The sequence below is a fragment of the Canis lupus genome, chromosome 19 (genome assembly GCF_048164855.1).
Source record: "Canis lupus baileyi chromosome 19, mCanLup2.hap1, whole genome shotgun sequence".
Taxonomy (NCBI): Eukaryota; Metazoa; Chordata; class Mammalia; order Carnivora; family Canidae; genus Canis; species Canis lupus.
The window spans coordinates 23,284,035-23,301,720 of NC_132856.1; the positions used below are offsets into that span (position 1 = coordinate 23,284,035).

The following is a 17,686-nucleotide window of genomic DNA, read 5'->3' on the forward strand; positions in this document are numbered from 1 at the left end:
CTGACTCACAGTCTCTCCAAAGGCTGCAGACAATCTATGAGCCAGAGCTGCAATCATCTGAAGGCTTGACTGGGGCCAGAGGATTTATTTCCATGATGGTTCACACAGATGACGATTGGCAGGTTTCATGTCCTTGATACATGAACCCCTCCATAGATCTGTGTAATGATCTTGTGGCATGGCAGCTAGAAGACGGGAGCTTCATTGCCTCTTATGGCCCAGCCTTTGAAGTCACGCATCCACAATATTCTATTAGTTTACAGTTCAGCTCTCATCAATGTGGGAAGGCTGTGGATACCAGGAAGCTTGCTGGTATCGTATCCACTGGTATCATGGGACACCATCTTGGAAGCAGCCAGTAGTCAAAAATATTTAGAGATAGCCAGAGGCATGGCCTAAATCTAGCTACTAGCCATGTTTTACAAATGGAAATGTGATTATATTATTCTAATTTTGTTTGTAGCTGTATTGCAGGGAAAAAAATCTTTATGTTATATTGAAAGCATACTTAACTATAACTTGTCAAATACATGACAACCAACAAATCAGTGCTGTTAAAACACTTAGAGAATTCAGGGTATTTTATACAAGCAAATTATCTAACTGCATAATTCACATGCAGAAGTGAGAAAATACAAGTAGTAAGGCATTAAATGGAAAAAAATTATATTGTAAAAATTACCTGCTTTAGCTTATTATTTTCCTGACACAGTGGCATAGCATAAAAAGTACAAGAATTCATCTGGTAAAGAATTAGGTTCCTAATCAGTGTATAGAATGCATTTCTGGAAAAGAAATACATATGCATAGAAAAAAGACTGGAAGACTATACACTGACAGTAACAGTGGTTATGTCTGGGTGTTTGCATGGGACGTTATTGTTTTCCTTCTTGCTTATGTGTTTTTATCCATGATGTTCACAGAGAAAATGAATTAATTACTTTTATAATAAGCAAAGACTCGTGTAAAAATGCTCATAGCCTTTTTTTCTGGCATACATTAAGTCATTTCTCTTCCCTAAATTGCCTTTTGAATAATTTTATTTGATATCCATAAATCACTCTTACAAACCAAGAAAGGATAAGTTACCTATTCTAATATTTATCCCTGAGGCCACTAGAAGCTAATTGTGAACCTGTGAAATAAGAAGCAAGTTTCATGTGCATTACCTTACTGTTATGCTCAATAAGGTCAAAGGTAAAGGTTTTGTCTCTTTCTGGTCCATAAAATATGGATTGCCATTTTCGAAGTACATCAACACTGGTAATAGCTATTCCCATTAGTCAGTCATATAATCTTATGAAATATTGACATGATAAAACAATGCAACTGAGAAAAAACCAATAGAGCACACGTTTTATTGACAAATAAATGCACAGGCTTAAATTGTCTCTCACCACCTTTATACCTGATTGACATGTTATCAGAAAAATAAAGATTTAAACTGGCCAAGATCAATGATTTCAAAATGATTCTTTAGTGCTTCATCAGATAAAAATACAAATTCAATCCAATCGTAATTCACATTTGGGTTCATGCCACTTTGACAGTTACATTTTATGGCAAAATGTACTTTAATTTCATATTCAAACCTTTTCCCAGCTTTTCTTAGAGAATTCACTTTTTAATTTATGATACTTCCTTGCTCAATTCAAGCTTCATTCACTTTTGGATACTTTGGAAAGATAAATAACTGACAAATTCTGCCATTCATGAGTAATGTACTGCCGGTAACTTAAGAAAATAAAATAGGTGGCCAAAGAGATATATTTGTGTTACAAATAAATATGTATCATATGTATAAGTAATAACAATAAATTAGAAATATGTCATCAAAATGCTTTCCTATTTTACTGAGCTTAAATTTTATACTGTAATATATTGTTAGGTCATATACATTTTAAGAATGAAGTACCTCAGTTGTAGCTTATGCTGACTACAACTATGTTTGAATGTAAAGTGTGCAAGCTAAGCCACATATCTACATCTTATTAGAGACTGCTACTTTCCATCTACATCTTTTGAGAATTTTTTTTCTTTTGCTAAAATATGTCATCACAACACTAATCAACACAAAACTTGAAAGTGAGGATATTTCCATGTAGTGCTTAAAACTTTTCTCCAATTTATAAGCCATAGCACAAGAAGTACTCTTCATAAGAAGAATAACCATAACATTTATTGAGTACTGTCTACATGCTAGGAACACTTCCATGTAGACTCTTCCACATGTGTTATTATTTCATTTAATCTTGTAACCTCCTGTCAAGGTGGAAAATATTACTTCCACTTCACAGATGAGGCAATTCACATCAGTCTGAACCCAAAGCCTGAATTCTTAACTGCTATACCACAAAAAGTTAATTGATGTGTGTATATCTGTGCCCTATATACTTGCTTTTCTCATTCACAGGTGAGATCATTAACATCACTCACCTGGTGACAAGGACTCATACCAAAATCAGAGACTAGAAGCTTCAAGTAGCCATTACAGGACCTGCCTTGCTTTAAAGAAATTTCAAACATTGCACATCATCTTTTTTCTCTAGATCTGATCATAAGCAGAACGTTTCAAGCATGGTCAAAAATTGCAAATTCTACTACCTTGAGCTAACCAAACCCTGTTCTGTTCTTCCTTTTAGTGATTGGGATGAAATAAACAACAGAAGGGAATAGTGAACATGAAGGTGACTCCCTTGTATCCATGCTGCCCCAGATGAAGGACTAAGCCAATCATGGTCATTCCATCCCCCACCCCTGCCATTGCCACTCAGTAAGAGTTTTCAACTGGTAATGAGATGTACAGAGACATCTCATTGGGGGCAGAGGGCTGCTTCTAGGCAAAGATCTTTCCCCTAAGAGAGAACCAGAGGGAGAAATAAACTCTTTCTTTCTTCTAGATACTACTGCAACTGGATAGAAAAGACTTCCAAAACATTTTGTCACCAGAGCCTTAAGAATGGCTCCATGAAGAAATGAAGAGGTTGAGCACTTTGATGACAAAGAGCTCACTAAACCATTGAGAATACCAGACTTAGAGCTTATCTAACCTCTAGATTTCCTGTTAAGTGAGATAATATATCTTCCATATTTTTAAAATGAGTTTGAGTCAAATTTCTGTTACTTACACCCATAAGCACCATACTTTATACCAGTGGGAACAAACAATGGTCATACACTTGGGCACTGAAGATCCTTCTTAAGTGACTAGTGTCCCAATCACTACATCTACATCCCAAAATGTAGTGACATAAAACAACAAGTTATTGTGCTCACCAATTCTGTGGGTCAGGAATCTGTTGGACAGGGCACAGAGGGAAGAGCATTTCTGTGCTCCATTGTGTCTGAGGCCTCTGAGAGAGGCTTTAGATTCCTTGGAGTCCTCTGAGTCCTTGAACACTACAGCTTGAGTCATCTAAAGGCTCATTCAGTCAGACATCTTATGGTTTTGCTGGCTATTGGCTGTGAAGTTAGTTGAAGCTGCTGTCCGGAACATCTACACCTGCCATCACCATTGGCCTTAGCTTCCTCAAACCATAGTGACGGAGTTCCATGGGTGAGCATCTCAAAAGAGAGTGAGGACCAGGGAGAAGCCATATCACCTTTGGTAAGCTTACTTCCAGAGTTACCCAGTATCACTTCCACTGCATTCTACTGCTTACAGCATTTCCCAAGTTCCACCCAGTTTCAAGAAGGAGGAAAAAGGAAATGCCATCATCACATTGGAAGAATAATACGTGGGATGGGATTGGAAAGGCAATCTGCCACGGTTTGCCTTTTGGCCATGATAATTCACATTCCTAGCATGTGCAAAATATACACGTTCCTCTCCTGAAACCCTCAAATCTTATTACAAAATCAGGTCACAGTCAAGGATCTTATCACATGAATCAGGTTCAGCTACAGATGAGGCTACTTAAATGCACTTCCTTAAATATAGCCCCTTACATTCCTCTCCATCTTAAGACCTGTGAATCAGAGGCAAGTAATCTACCTTTGAGGCATCCAATAGTTGGACGGATACAAAATAATTGCTAAAGTTGGTCTCTATTCATAAAAGTGGGGCAGGGAGACATGTTTAAGACCCTTAAAAGCCCTGTTGTTTGTCTGAAGCACCACCTTAAACCTTTCTTCGTTCTTAATAGTTTTACAGCCACACTCTTGCATTTATCTTTATAAAAATGTTTTCTTGACATTATCCTGGATTTGATCTCCAACTGGAAAACATTTCCTAATTTGAGAATCTTAGAGAGTCTGGAATGAGAAACAGTTTTACTTTAAACTTGGCAAAGCCTGGCTCCTTTATGTTTGCTATAAATTTTACTCAAAATCTGAACAAGTTCATGAGGCACCTTTCCTATTTTCCACATTCCTATAGGTAACTGTGTTGATAAACTTTCTACCCCCCTACTCCACTAACAAAAGGCCTTGGATTTCAGCTTCCAGTATCATTTTCCTCATGTTCTTTTAAGACCTCACCAATAGCCTCTTTGAGGGCATGACTTCTGCTACCCATGTACTCCTCTCAAGACTCTCCAAGAGACCTGCCAGGTCTCCACTAAGATTATCTTCATGGTCCTTCCAGTTCCATCTACCTCTTAATCCCAAAGCCACTTCCACACGCTTGAGATTTTAGTTATGGTACCTCCTCACTTTGGTACAAAATATATTCCTGTTATTACGGTTACTTACCAAATTACCCCAAAACTTACTGGCATAGAACAATCAGTCATTGTGCTCACAGAATTATGATAGGACAGAACAGAGATGACTTGTTTCTGCTCCATGATTTTTTAGACATCGGAAGGAAAACTCAAAGTCTGGAAAATCAAGTCACCTGAAGGCTCCTAGGTCTTACCACTTGAGTAAGAGTTCCTCTTGGGCTGTTAGCTTGGACACCAACACATCACTCTCCTGTGCACCTTGACCATCCTCAAAACATGTCTCTTGGGTTCCAAAGCAAGAGTCTTGAGAAATAGTAAAGTTTGGCAGAAGTCACATCACCGTTTATGAACTGGCTCTGGAAATGACTCAATGTCATCTCTGCCATACTTTATTGGTTAAATTACAAAAGCCCACCCAGTTTAAAGGTGAGAGAAAAAGACCTCACCTATTGATGGAACAGTATGTGCATTATATTGTAAAAATAGTAGGTGTGATAGAATATACAGATATGGCTATGATGGAAAATACGATCTGCTACAGCAAGCTTGGAGATCTGTTTGATTAGAGATAATTTTACATCTACAGACTGTAGTTTATAAGCAGTCCCTAAATCACTGAATCACTGGCTGGATAAAAGACCTGAGTCTGACCACTGTCTGGTCATCCAGAACAAGATTCTATCCCTTTGTATACCTCAGTATTAGTTATTTATAAAGGAAATTATGATTACTTATAAAAGAGATTTCTTAAATAAATGATCTCTAAATTCTTTCCATGTCAAGTATTCTATAACTCATCTATTTTAAAAGATGCACAAATATTTTCCACCAGCTGATATCTGTGTCATCTTTATTACATAGCTTTGCTTAAACATCAGTATTCTCATCTATGAAATGAGTATAACAGTGTTTACCCCTTAAGGTCATTATAAGAATGAAAAGATATATGTAGAAACACTTAAAACAAAGACTGAAATGAGTTAAGTACTCAGTATTGCTTATTTTTTTAATTTTCAGTCACATTTTGAGAACCATGCTCGACCACTTGGGAAGCATGTAATCCCCCCAAAAAAGGCTACTTTTGTATTAACAAGATATGTATAACCTCAGCCTCAAATAAGTGTGAATAGAAATTATTCTTTTCTGCTATTTTTAATAAGAAATATTTATTGGTACCAGGCCTGGTTTTAAAGATTTACATGCATTTGATGCTTACATAAACCTTATAAGGTAGTTTTTAGAATTGAAAATTACTTCCTTTACCTACCCTGTGAAATGTTACTTTTTAGACTGTTATAAATTCTCTATATTTTTAATAATTTTCACTTTCCTGAACTACCAGATATACCAGGCAAAATGTTTAAGAGATACTGAGGGTTATTAATAGACATCATTAGTAATAAACCATAATGCTAATTTCATGCCCCAAATGCCTCTTATCTTGCTCCGATTGAAAAGCATTCCTTCCACTGGCCCTCTTGGCCTCATGTCACCCCCACAGCATAGCCAAGAGTTGGTTCCCCTTCTAAAAGAAGTGGATAATCTAAGGAGCAATATGAAAGCTAATGAGGGTCTCTACAATAAAACTTTCCTAAAAAGAGAGGTATGCTGAAAAGTCTCCTAATCATATGATATCCTTGTTCCAATCCTTATCTTTTGAATAACCAAGTTATTCCTTAAATTATATGATGGTTTTAAAAATTAAACAGTTTTCTTACCCCGGGACTTTTCAGAGCTAATATTTGAGAAACCCCAAGGAGGGTCTGTGAAGCATTTCCCATACAGATTTAATGTTGACACACTTTTTTCTTTGCTGTTGGACTAGCGTTCCCTGGAATACAATTCGGGGACTGCCGAGATGAACTTATCAGTAATTTGCATAATGGTGTCAGCTAATCAGATGGAGAAATGGTAGTCTTGACTTGGAAAGAGAGAAGAATGAAGACACGTCCAGGGTAGACCATCCCGGAGGAGTGGCGCAATGAAGCACTCGAGACTTCAGCATCAGCAGGAGGACAAGAAAGCCCACAAACCAGGAACAGGAAGAGGGAAACTCCCCCACATAAGTTCATCTCACTTCACATCATTTTCTTCAAGCCTCCAAACTTCTGCAGGCCATTTGATTCATTCAAGATCTGAACACTAAGGCACCCGATCCAGGGACTTCCTGCAGGCCGGTCCTGACTAATCTTTGTACTCCAGAGTATGAATGATCATTGATGAAATGTGGGGCAGAAACTAATTGAGGAATGGCAAATAGGTTTCACCCCAGCTTGTCAATGCTGATCAATCATAGTAGCTTTCATCCCTTTTTGTTAATAATAATTTTTTCTTAAATTTGTGAAACCTTGCATCTTCTTTGTGATATGAAGGTAAATGAAACCACTGTAAACCATTTAGGTTTATAATAATAGTGACCATAAAGCTTTGTCTACACACATTGTATTATTCCTTTTGGAATAAAAATTACATTTTATTTGTGAAGTTTTGAATTAGATACCACCTCTTACTGACATAGAAGTCCATACTTTTCAAGGGAATAGCCTTTGTCACTATTTAAAGCACTTATTCACATAAGTATACCATGTGTTATCCATCTTTGACATCTCAAAATGTTCCACTTAATTTTACTTGATTAAAACTGTAATTTTTTTAGCCTTCCTCAACTTTCCACAATTGATCTTGTCATATAAGGCAGTGAGTCCAAATAACAGAGAGAAAAAGAGAAATTTTTCAAGTGTTTTTAAATTCAAAAAATTATATGAAACTTCCTTTTGATAGATCATTTTTATAGTAAAATGCACTTAATGATATGTCTACTATACTTGCTTTTAGGCAAATTTTGTAGAGAATTGGGCCCTCAAATTTGTCAGGTATAGTGTTTTAACAGTCTAATCATGAAGGATGCTTACATGCCAGATAAAAATGTTCTTCACTCACATTAGAAGACTTGGACATTTTTGTGTATGTGATATTCTCCAGCACCTACTGGATGAGCTTTTTAAAAATACATGTGCTTCCCGAAATGTTGAAAATCTGTGATTAGTCACACCACTAACTTCTAGATTTACTCATTAGTTTATTCAGCACATATTTCTAGAATACCTGCTCCGAGCCAAAAACTTGGACAGAGAATTGAAGAAAAATACATTCATTGATTGCATTCATTCATTCATTCATTCATTCAACAAATCTTTATGAGCTAGGCTTTATGCTAGGGATATAATGATGAATAAGACAAGATACTGTCTGGGGAGACAGGCAATCAAATAATCACAACCATGAATCCAAAAGATGAGAGAAAGTTTAAGAAACCAAAGCCAAGAGTTTGTGACTTGACCAGGGCATTCAATTGGGGGTAAATCAGTTTCTAGGGCATGGGGCACCCCGTCCACCCATCGTGTTCAGAGGTAATAATAGATAATGGCTCCCACTTCCTGCCCTCTCATTGAGTGCCAGGTCGTCTTCATAGATGATGATTCCATTTCATTCTGATAGTGTTCCAAAATTATTTGGAAAGAGAACCTTCAGACGCCTTCCAAAACCTCCTGGTTTTAATCTTTTGGCTCTTCCCTTTTTCTTTCCACCCCTGCCCAGCACACATGCAGATCTCTGAGAACAAATCTATTCTTCTCCCACAAGCTTGGAGATAGGTGGTGCCTTGGAGGTTTTCAGCCCCCTGGCTCAGGTCCCTACCCAGGTAACATGTAAAGCAATAATATACTCCACAATTATCACCAGAACTCTGGTTTCCAAACCTGGCTAAATACCAGAACCACCTACTAAGGGTGCCTTAAAAACAAAAATTTCCCAGAAAAGCATGATCTAGGATAGCATTCCCAAACTCCAGTCTCCAGTCCAGGATCATCAGGATCATCTAAGAACTTGTGAGAAATGCAGAATCTTGAGCCCCATCCCAGACCTGCTGAATCACAAAGTCTGGGGGTACAAAGATACCCAGTGATCTATGTACTAACAAGCCCTCTGGGTGAGTCTAAGGCACTAACCTTTGATCTTGAACTTATGGGGTGGGTGCCTGGAATTATTTTTAAGTACTTAGGTAATTTGGAAGATTAAGAAGATTGGAAACCAAAAGGAACATCACTCATTACAGCTCAAAACAACATTTGGAATGCCACAGGGAGGTAAGGTAAATACTGGAGAAAACCAAAACACTGGGGGGAAAAAATCCCTTGGGAATTAATAAAGGTAAAGGTAAAGAAATTTGGTAGAGGATTCACAAACTAAAGAGGGCTGTTATTAATTGCAGAACATTCAAAATTACACTAAAATATTTTTTAAACATTTATTTTGCAAAATAATTCCATTTTGAGACCTAGAGACTTAATCTTCTTAAGTTATTAATTCTGACGTCATGATTTTTAAAGGAAAATAATTTAAAGAATATGTGTCTGAAAGAGGTAAAATAGCCCTTTTCCTAGAGTTCTTGACCTTGAATAAAATGTGTGGTATTTTTTCTTTCCTTTTTTTTTTTTAAGATTTTATTGACGTATTCATGAGAGACAGAGAGAGAGAGAGAGAGAGGCAGAGACATAGGGAGAGGGAGAAGCAGGCTCTATGCAGGGAGCCGGATGTGGGACTCAATCCGGACACGTCCCGAGCCAAAGGCAGAGGCTCAACGGCTGAGCCACCCAAGCATCCTAGTATTTTTTTCCTGTTAGTTTTTCTACTTATATTTAATGTCACTTTAAATTATTATTATGGGGGCAGGTAGGTGGCACAGTTGGTTAAATGTCCAACTCTTGATTTGGGCTGTGAAATCAAGATGGCCCAGTGTGGAGCCTCCTTAGATTCTTCACTCTCCCCTACCCTATGTCCTTTAAGTTCTTTAACGATTGAAAATTAATAAGAAAGAAAAAAAGAAAATTAATAAGAAAGAGTAAGATCTAGGAAGAATATCACTCTCTTGATTGTAGGCTGCATATAGTACAGGTAAAAAAATAAAATCCTTGATAGGTAAGACTTTTCACTTCTTAGTGAATGCAAAGTAAAGGACCCACAGAGGCACCATAATAGGATATACTTTTGGAATGCAAGAGGTAATTATTAAATCCCAGATCTGCAGAGATCTTGGTCAATGACATGGTCACTTTGAGTCTTTCATGAGATTCATTCCATGTGTCTTGACTGTGCCAAGTACTTTACATGCATAATTGTCCTTTAAAAAAAAAAAAAACATTGTGAGTGTGAGACCACTAGAATCCCCACCTAGATGAGAGAACAAGCTTAGATAGGTTAAGGCACATGGCTGACTCAGTTGACCCCAAGCAACCTGTCTCCAGTCCTCTCCCTGTCACTCTCCTGCCTCCCTCTTGTGTACCATGGTACTACCAGAAACAACATGGTACCAGGAGCACTCAGGCAATGTGGGACTCTTTTGTTTGTTCGCTGTGCACACAGATTGTGCCTGGACTGGCTTAAGGCTTTCAGAGCCCCTTAGAACTCTGACATATATCAAATTTTGAAAAACTGACATGTATCAAATTTTAAAACTATGCTCAACTGTAAAGTAAGCCTACAAATGTTGAACAAAGTTATTTTTCTCACAGTGACTACACAGATGCTTTGTTAAAAGATCAAATGTAAAAATTCTTTAAAATAAATGTTTATTGCTCTGGCTTCACTTGGCATACTAAAAACACATATGGCACAACCCAGGGCTGGCCTATTTCAACCTGATTCACTGAAGATGGGGGTGGGATGAGGAGGAGAGGCAGTAGTTCTTTCTAGACATGTTCCCTACTCAGGGTTAGGGGAAGTACGGCTGGGAGGAGCAGAAAAGGAGCTGCCTTCCACCTGACCTCTGCATACGCTCATCACTAGAAAGCTGCAAGAGAGGGTCTGTGTAAGAGGCTACTCCCCTGGGGGTTGAATATGCTGGTGCCAATCCAGGTTTAGCCACCTTAGTCAAAAAAGATCTTGGCACCCACCCCCCCATCCCCAGAACATTTATTTAAGCATGGAAGCATGGGTAACTGCAGTTCTCATGTGTGTGCAGGAACCCCTGTTGGCAGAAGCCCAAGCCAAGGCTCCAGAGCTGTGTATATAAAGCAGGCGGCTACTGTCATTAAGATATGCCAAGAAGAAGAAATCAGGCTTTTGCAATAAACCACATAAAACAAGCTGTGCTCGGCTCTTGGGCTTAGTTGTCTCTGGAAAATGGAAAATTCTTCATCCCAGACCAGTTCTCACTGATTTGGAGACTCTCAGCACTTTGCCTGACCAACTCGCCTTCTAGAACACGAGTTCTTAAATGCCACGGATCCCTGGGCTCCATCATGAACTCCTCACCTTGTTCTGAAGCTTCCATATGAGACTTCTTTTGTGACAAGTGTGGGGAAAATGTAGCAAGAGTTAAAAGTGAATCTCTTACCTCTTTGAACTGTTTTCTTCGTACTTCGTGTACACAGATACACTTTTGATGTGTTAACTAGAAAATCTGACTAGAAAAGAACAAAGCAGCTGTCACTGGAAGGAAGACACTGACAAAAAAACCACACAGTCCTTTATTGAAGAACTGTCAAGCCCATCCTACAGTGCTGGGGTTGTCTGTGGTATTTATCAGAGACCTAGATCTGATGCAGGAAATTAAAAATAATAATAATAATAAATCTGTCCACTGGACATTTATGAAAGGGATCTAAAATTATATTACATTTAAAATAACAAAAATGGGTATTTTAACAATTCAGATACAATGTTGTTTTTACTAGTTATATATATACATATATTTGTATATGCATGTGCATGCTTTCCTAATAGCAAAAATATCCATGTATATAAAGACAAGAAAGGGATACAATGTAGATAAAACACCTATGTAAAGATTAAAAGCATATACATTTTTTCTCACTGTGACAGGAATCTTTTAATGCATTTAAATATTTTTTCCTCAATGTAACTTTCATTTTACTGTTACATATGAAATTGAATCCTTTAAATATTTCTGAAATTAGCTTAAACAAGATCCTTCCAGGCAAATGGATCTCTTTATTTCGTGTTTCTCTACTGACTCGCAAGATTTTCCTGAACATGATTCCCGGCTTTAACGTAATATTCATGTTGTGCTATTTGTTACATATTTGTTTTAAAATTATGTGTTCTAAAAAAAATATGTGTTCTGTGTGATATTTGGGCTTATTTCTAACTATTGGACTGCACAGAATTTAATAACCTTTTTCTAAGCAAATAACGCTGTATGTAAAGTGGGGGGGGTGTTTGTTTGTTTGTTTACATAATCCCAATAGCATGAACATGAGGAGAAAAGAAATCTGTTTAAGATTGCACAGGAAAAAAATGCTAAACATAACTGAAAATAGTCCGCAGAGTCAGGTGAATGTATTTCCTTGTATTTTTAGGTCATGGTGCTGTTAAGATAGGCTTCGAGGCTTCAAATCTTAGCTGTATCACTTAAGAGCTATCCTGCCATACACAGGTTAGTTAACTTTCCTAAGCCTCAGTTTCTTCATCTGTAAAAGAGGAAAGTATCCACCTCACAAGGGTTGTTTAGACGGGAAAAAAAGAGGGATCCATAGCTAAGTGCTGTATTGAGCAATTCATTCAATTCATTCTACACTGAACCATGTAAAACTGATTGCAGAACAGAACACAGAGCTCCTCAGAGCCTTTCATATACACTGATGAATTTTTAAATCACAAATATAACTCAATATTTGGAATTCCACAGAATCATCTGACCTGGAAGGAACCCTTTTATGATGAGTATTTCTGGAGATCAGTGTTTCTCAGAAGAGAGTCTGAAAGGGCGATGGGGAGGACTTCAAGGAGCATCTTAAGGCAATAGAAATCTTTCTACAGGACTTCTGGGGCTTATATGCATAAAGACTGTTTCAAGACCTGGAGAACTATCTGCAAACTATCGAAATCACTCCTGCTTTAGTTGCAAAGTGCCTCTTGTGGCCTGAGTTGACAAGTGCAGTTTCCGGAGTGCATTGAGAAGAAACTCTCCACAAGACAAACTATTAACTAAACAAATTGCCAGGGATTTTTTTTTTTAATTAAGAATTTGAAATTCCCTTCTAAGTGACTTATATGTATTTTTGTATTTAAACATCTATCATATGGCAGCGTGGACCAAGCAAGTGCTTAAATTTAGATAAGACAACTACTGGGTGGGAGTCTGATGGACAGTGGGGTGAGTTTTTACAGGTTTTCCATCCGAAATGAACCAAAAGGAAGATTCGCAGGCAGGGGGTGTATACCGTGAGTCCATGATCTCTCATTTATTTTCAAAATACTACATGGAACAAGGGCTTTATCAGTCTCTCTAACTTAACTTTTCAATCACTTGAAGGCAGGACAAATTGATGATTAATTTCTCTCCCTTTTGAAAATTCTGTCCTCTGAAAATTCCAACATTTTAAAAGGATCTGATAAATAATACCAAGTTCATTGGCATTTCAAACAGACAAGACACTTATCTATTTTAAACCATTATGAATGTCATATTTCCATTCAAACTTGGGAAGATCACATTTTCAGCTACCAACCAACTATGGAAAAATCTTTCAGGCAACAATAACCTCTTAATTGAAGATTTCTCTTAAAATTATTTTTATAGAATAATGTGGGTGTTATCCTCCTGAAAAACAAAATTACTTTTAATGAAGCAGTTCAAAATCAGGGCAGGGAAAGAGCAAAGAGTTTCCTTGAGGTTCTGGTGACAGTTTACATAAAAAGATGTTTTATTTTCTCTTTGCAGGGTGTACACCATCATTTTGTCTTATTATTCCTGACATTCAGTTCATCATATTAGCATCTTTGTGGGAAACAAGAAAGCAATTAAGGTTTTTGCTCTTTATTCTTCAGGAGACAGAGATTTTGCTTTCCCTCAAAACTCTTAATGATGAGACAGCCCTGGTCAAACACCAAATGCACAGATTTTAAAATGCAATAAAGATAGAGCTTTAATAATTTTCAATTACAGTTATTCTGCAATAATGTTAGCGAATCTCATCTAAAAAGTAAATTATTCATTGAATAGGAAATGGGAAAGCTTTGGGATTGTGTGACTCTCCCATTTAAAGTTTCACTAAGATTCTCCTTGATAAGGTTCTTTTAAAAGATTACATATTTTATACTTTGTTTCTATCCCTTTTCTTCATTCAGGATGCTGTTTCTACTTTTTAATATACTTTTCTAACAAAACACGGTAGTTATAGAGTGGCCATTCAGAGGGATCTATTCAGAATAAGTATTCATTCACTTGCTGCCAGAAATACTGATAATATGATATTTTTTATTTCGTTTTAAGAATACACTTTTCATTTTAAGCAAATGAAACTTATAACCAAATTAAAAAAAAACCTGTCATTGGTTTTCATTAGAAAATTGGCAGGAAAAAATCCTGCATGTTGTCTTTGCGTTAGCAAAGCTTGCTTTTCATGTAAATAAATAGGTCATTTATTGGAAAGTGCAGAGAATACAGCAAAACTATAGAATCCCAGAAAATATTTTAAATCAAAATAAAGTATGACACAATAAAAAAAAAGGTAATGCAGACAATTTCCTTTAAAAAAGAGAAGTGGGGGCGCCTGGGTGGCTCAGCGGTTGAGCGTCTGCCTTTGGCTCAGGGTGTGATCCTGGAGTCCCAGGATCGAGTCCCACATCAGGATCCTTGTATGGAGCCTGTTTCTCCCTCTGCTTGTGTCTCTGCCTCTCTCTCTGTCATGAATAAATAAATAAAATCTTAAAAAAAAAAAATAAAAAAGAGAAGTGTCGCCCTGCTCACAGAACTTGAAACCAAGTCATTCACTTAAGCCATTTTCTCTATTTCTTGTATAGTAATTTCCAGTATTTGTGCTCAGATAAATGTCAGCGTTTTTATCATTGGTCTCCTCACTCTCCTTTCTCTTGCCACAGATTTGGTTACTTTTGTTAATTTTTCTACCTTCAGACTGAAGATGTCACAACTTTAACTTCATGATGAGGTGTGGGCAAAACTCTTGCAGTGAAATTCATGACTGGAAGACTTTGCATTCAGAATTCTAGAACATATTCCAAACTTCCAAGGGACTTATGAGCAGCATTCTTGAGCTCGATAATACATGAATCTGAACTTTTCATTCACTGAATATCACCAGTTTATCTCACAAACCCGAGCCAGTGTGCTTGAGATGACAACGCTGTGAGAAATTTGAAGGAACTTGTCAGATGCTGGTGGTTTCAGCTAAATATTATTTTAAGTTGGTGGGTCTTTTTTGTTTGTTTCAAATCTTGTTTAAGGAAAGCATTTGTTTATCCACTTCAATGGGAAACTCCATTATGGTGAGATTAAGTGAATTATTTCTAGTGTCTCTAGACATTGTCCCAGGCTGGAATGAGAAATCCCTTATTTATAACTGCCTCCATCTATTAATTTCACTCATTCCATTTTATAAAGTGCATTAGGTTCATTATAATGGCAAATACTTTAATGACACAATGAAAGAAATGGAATCCACATTTTGCCTTAATCAGCATCCCTCAGCACTACCTCTCTAGACAAGACAGGGATGCTTGAACTTCACTAGCTTAATTTAATTTATATGCTTAATAATACATATTTAAGTATGCATTAATACATAAATATCAAAAAGGGATCTTTTTCATGAAATTATTCATGAAGAATCTTTGTAACATTAACTTTTGTTTTACAACTCTTTTTGAAAAGCTCTTTGCTGAAGATATCTGGATAGACCTAAGACAGCAATTATACGTATGGTCCTTAAGGTCCAAGAGACACGGGTTCAAATTCTGCCTTGACGTATTACCAGCAAGCTTTAACCTATCATCTCTAGACCTTTGTGTCCTTTTCTTTTTTTTTAGAAATTGGGAGACAATAATAGTAGCTACTTCACGGGTTATTGAGATGATTAAAGGAGGCAAACACGTATGAAGTACTCACACCAGCACCCAACATAGAGCAAGCACTCAATGTGCATGAGCTAATGAATAGTGAATTATTATAATGAATAATCAGAAGTAATAGGCATCTTTTGCAATCTTGTCAAAGTCTACCTGGGCCAATTGAAATAATGACCGGATATAAATTTAGTCTCCTTCAAATCCAGTGCTATATAATCTTATTCCATAATTTTCTGTACGATTTGCAATGGTCTTGTTTTTTACTGTTTTCTCTCTCCCGATTCTGAGGGAAATATTGGCACAAATTTCTCTGATATGATAAAATTATCGTTAGTAACTATAAAAAAATGCTCAGCAAAAATAGGAAAATAAAGCATGACCTAAAAGATTGGCCAATACCAACCCTCAAGGAAGCTGTATCTTAAACAGAACTTGCATTGTGATTTAAAACCTTCACTGGAAAAAAAAAAAAAAACCTTCACTGGAATAATTAATATCTTTGCATACAGTGATACTTTGAACTCCATATTATGCTTGAATCACTCTGGAACATGTTTTACCATAGAAATTCAGTGTTCCTTATCTCCACTTGGCCTTTGTCGGAGACGTTTCCTAATGTCCTGATTTCTCAAAAATTCTACTTTTCCCTGAACCTGCTGTTTGGTCCAGAGATATGAATGAGCACAGACTAAACAGGGCCAGCAAGAAGCACAAAAATATAAGCACTATTTGTAAAACTAAATGACCTCTACCCACTTTAGTTTAAATGAATCTCCTCAATACAGTAAATAGAAAAGTTACCAAAAATTATTTGAGTCCTGTGTTTTGATGCCCTTTGCCTAAACAACTTATGTATGATTTCTTCCCCTCTAATTTTTATCTATAGTTTATTTACAAAGAGATTTTGGTGGAGAAAAAAAAAATTGCCCAATATGTTCTACCTGAGGCCAAAAGGAACATTAGCTAAGAATACAGGAGGTAGATTTCGTATCAATTCCTCCTGAGAGCCCATTAAAGCAAGAAACACAAGGTAATGCACTCGCTGTAATGTTGAACAAAATGTAAACTAAGGTTCGGTTTTAAATATTCTTATTATGAACACACACAAGTAGACCAGCACACACCAGAGATTTAGGCTCACCTGGTTTATAGGCTACTCAAGGTTCAATCTCCCATCTCACATGCCCCTCTGGTGGGCATAAAACAGATGAATGAATGGGCACCTCCAAATTGATCCACTTGTCAATTCCAACCTCATCAGGGGGGCTTGTTGTCTTAGCTCAGGCTGCTGTAACAAAATGCCATACATTGAGTGGCTTATACAACACACATTTATTTCTTACAGTTCTAGAATCTAAGTCCACGATCAACGTACTAGGAGATTCAGTTTCTGGTAAGGATCCTCTTCCTGGCTTGCAAATGGCTGCCTTCCCACTACATGCTTACAAGGCAAAGAAAGAGAAATCTCTGGACCCTGAGGACATTAATCCCATTATCGGGACTCCATCCTCACCACCACACCTAAACATAATTCCCTTCCAAAGGCCTCATCTCCAAACACCATTACATTGGGGGTTAGCACTTCAATATATGAATTTGGGAATACAAACACTCAGCCCATAACACCTGTTGCAGTGTATCAGTGTGCCATATCTGACTTTCAAAATCCTAGCAGGGGATAAACTTGTACACGTCACATTTTATATATGAATGTGCTAGATCCGATCCCTTTAGGCCAGGTCTCCCTTCATTATTTGAATCAGTAGTGGAGTGAAATGTAAATATAGATGTGTTCAGATAAATTTGTAGTGAGATTTGATTATCTACATTTTCAAAAGCCACTCAACTTTGCCTCTGTCTATATGCAGATTTCATATAATTATAAATTTGGTTTGTGTACAGTTACGTGAATATAACCTGGCTTATTATCTACTCTGGCTTTTAAGAACTATGTGCATGATCAAAATATCAACAGCCTAATAAATGGAAGAATTGATTTCAGGAAAACAAGAAAACAAAAGCTTTATGTCATAGCATTATCACAGCTAATTAATGCTTTCATGGTTCTTAAATTTCTATTTTATCATTAATTATGGTGTGGTAAAACTTCATAATTAAAATAACTATACCATATG

At 36.9% G+C, this 17,686-nt stretch overlaps 1 long non-coding RNA gene across 1 annotated transcript in view; it reads right to left on the bottom strand.

Moving 5' to 3' along the window:
- Nucleotides 1–9,082: 9,082 nt before the first annotated feature.
- The window catches only part of LOC140609997 (uncharacterized), a 48,286-nt gene continuing 39,682 nt past the window's right edge, over nucleotides 9,083–17,686 (bottom strand). Inside the window, exons 2-4 of the long non-coding RNA XR_012011787.1 lie at nucleotides 16,693–16,839; nucleotides 11,059–11,128; nucleotides 9,083–9,843 (exon numbers count right to left, since the gene is read on the bottom strand). This is a non-coding gene — a long non-coding RNA (uncharacterized lncRNA). The remainder of the gene's footprint in view (nucleotides 9,844–11,058; nucleotides 11,129–16,692; nucleotides 16,840–17,686) is intronic.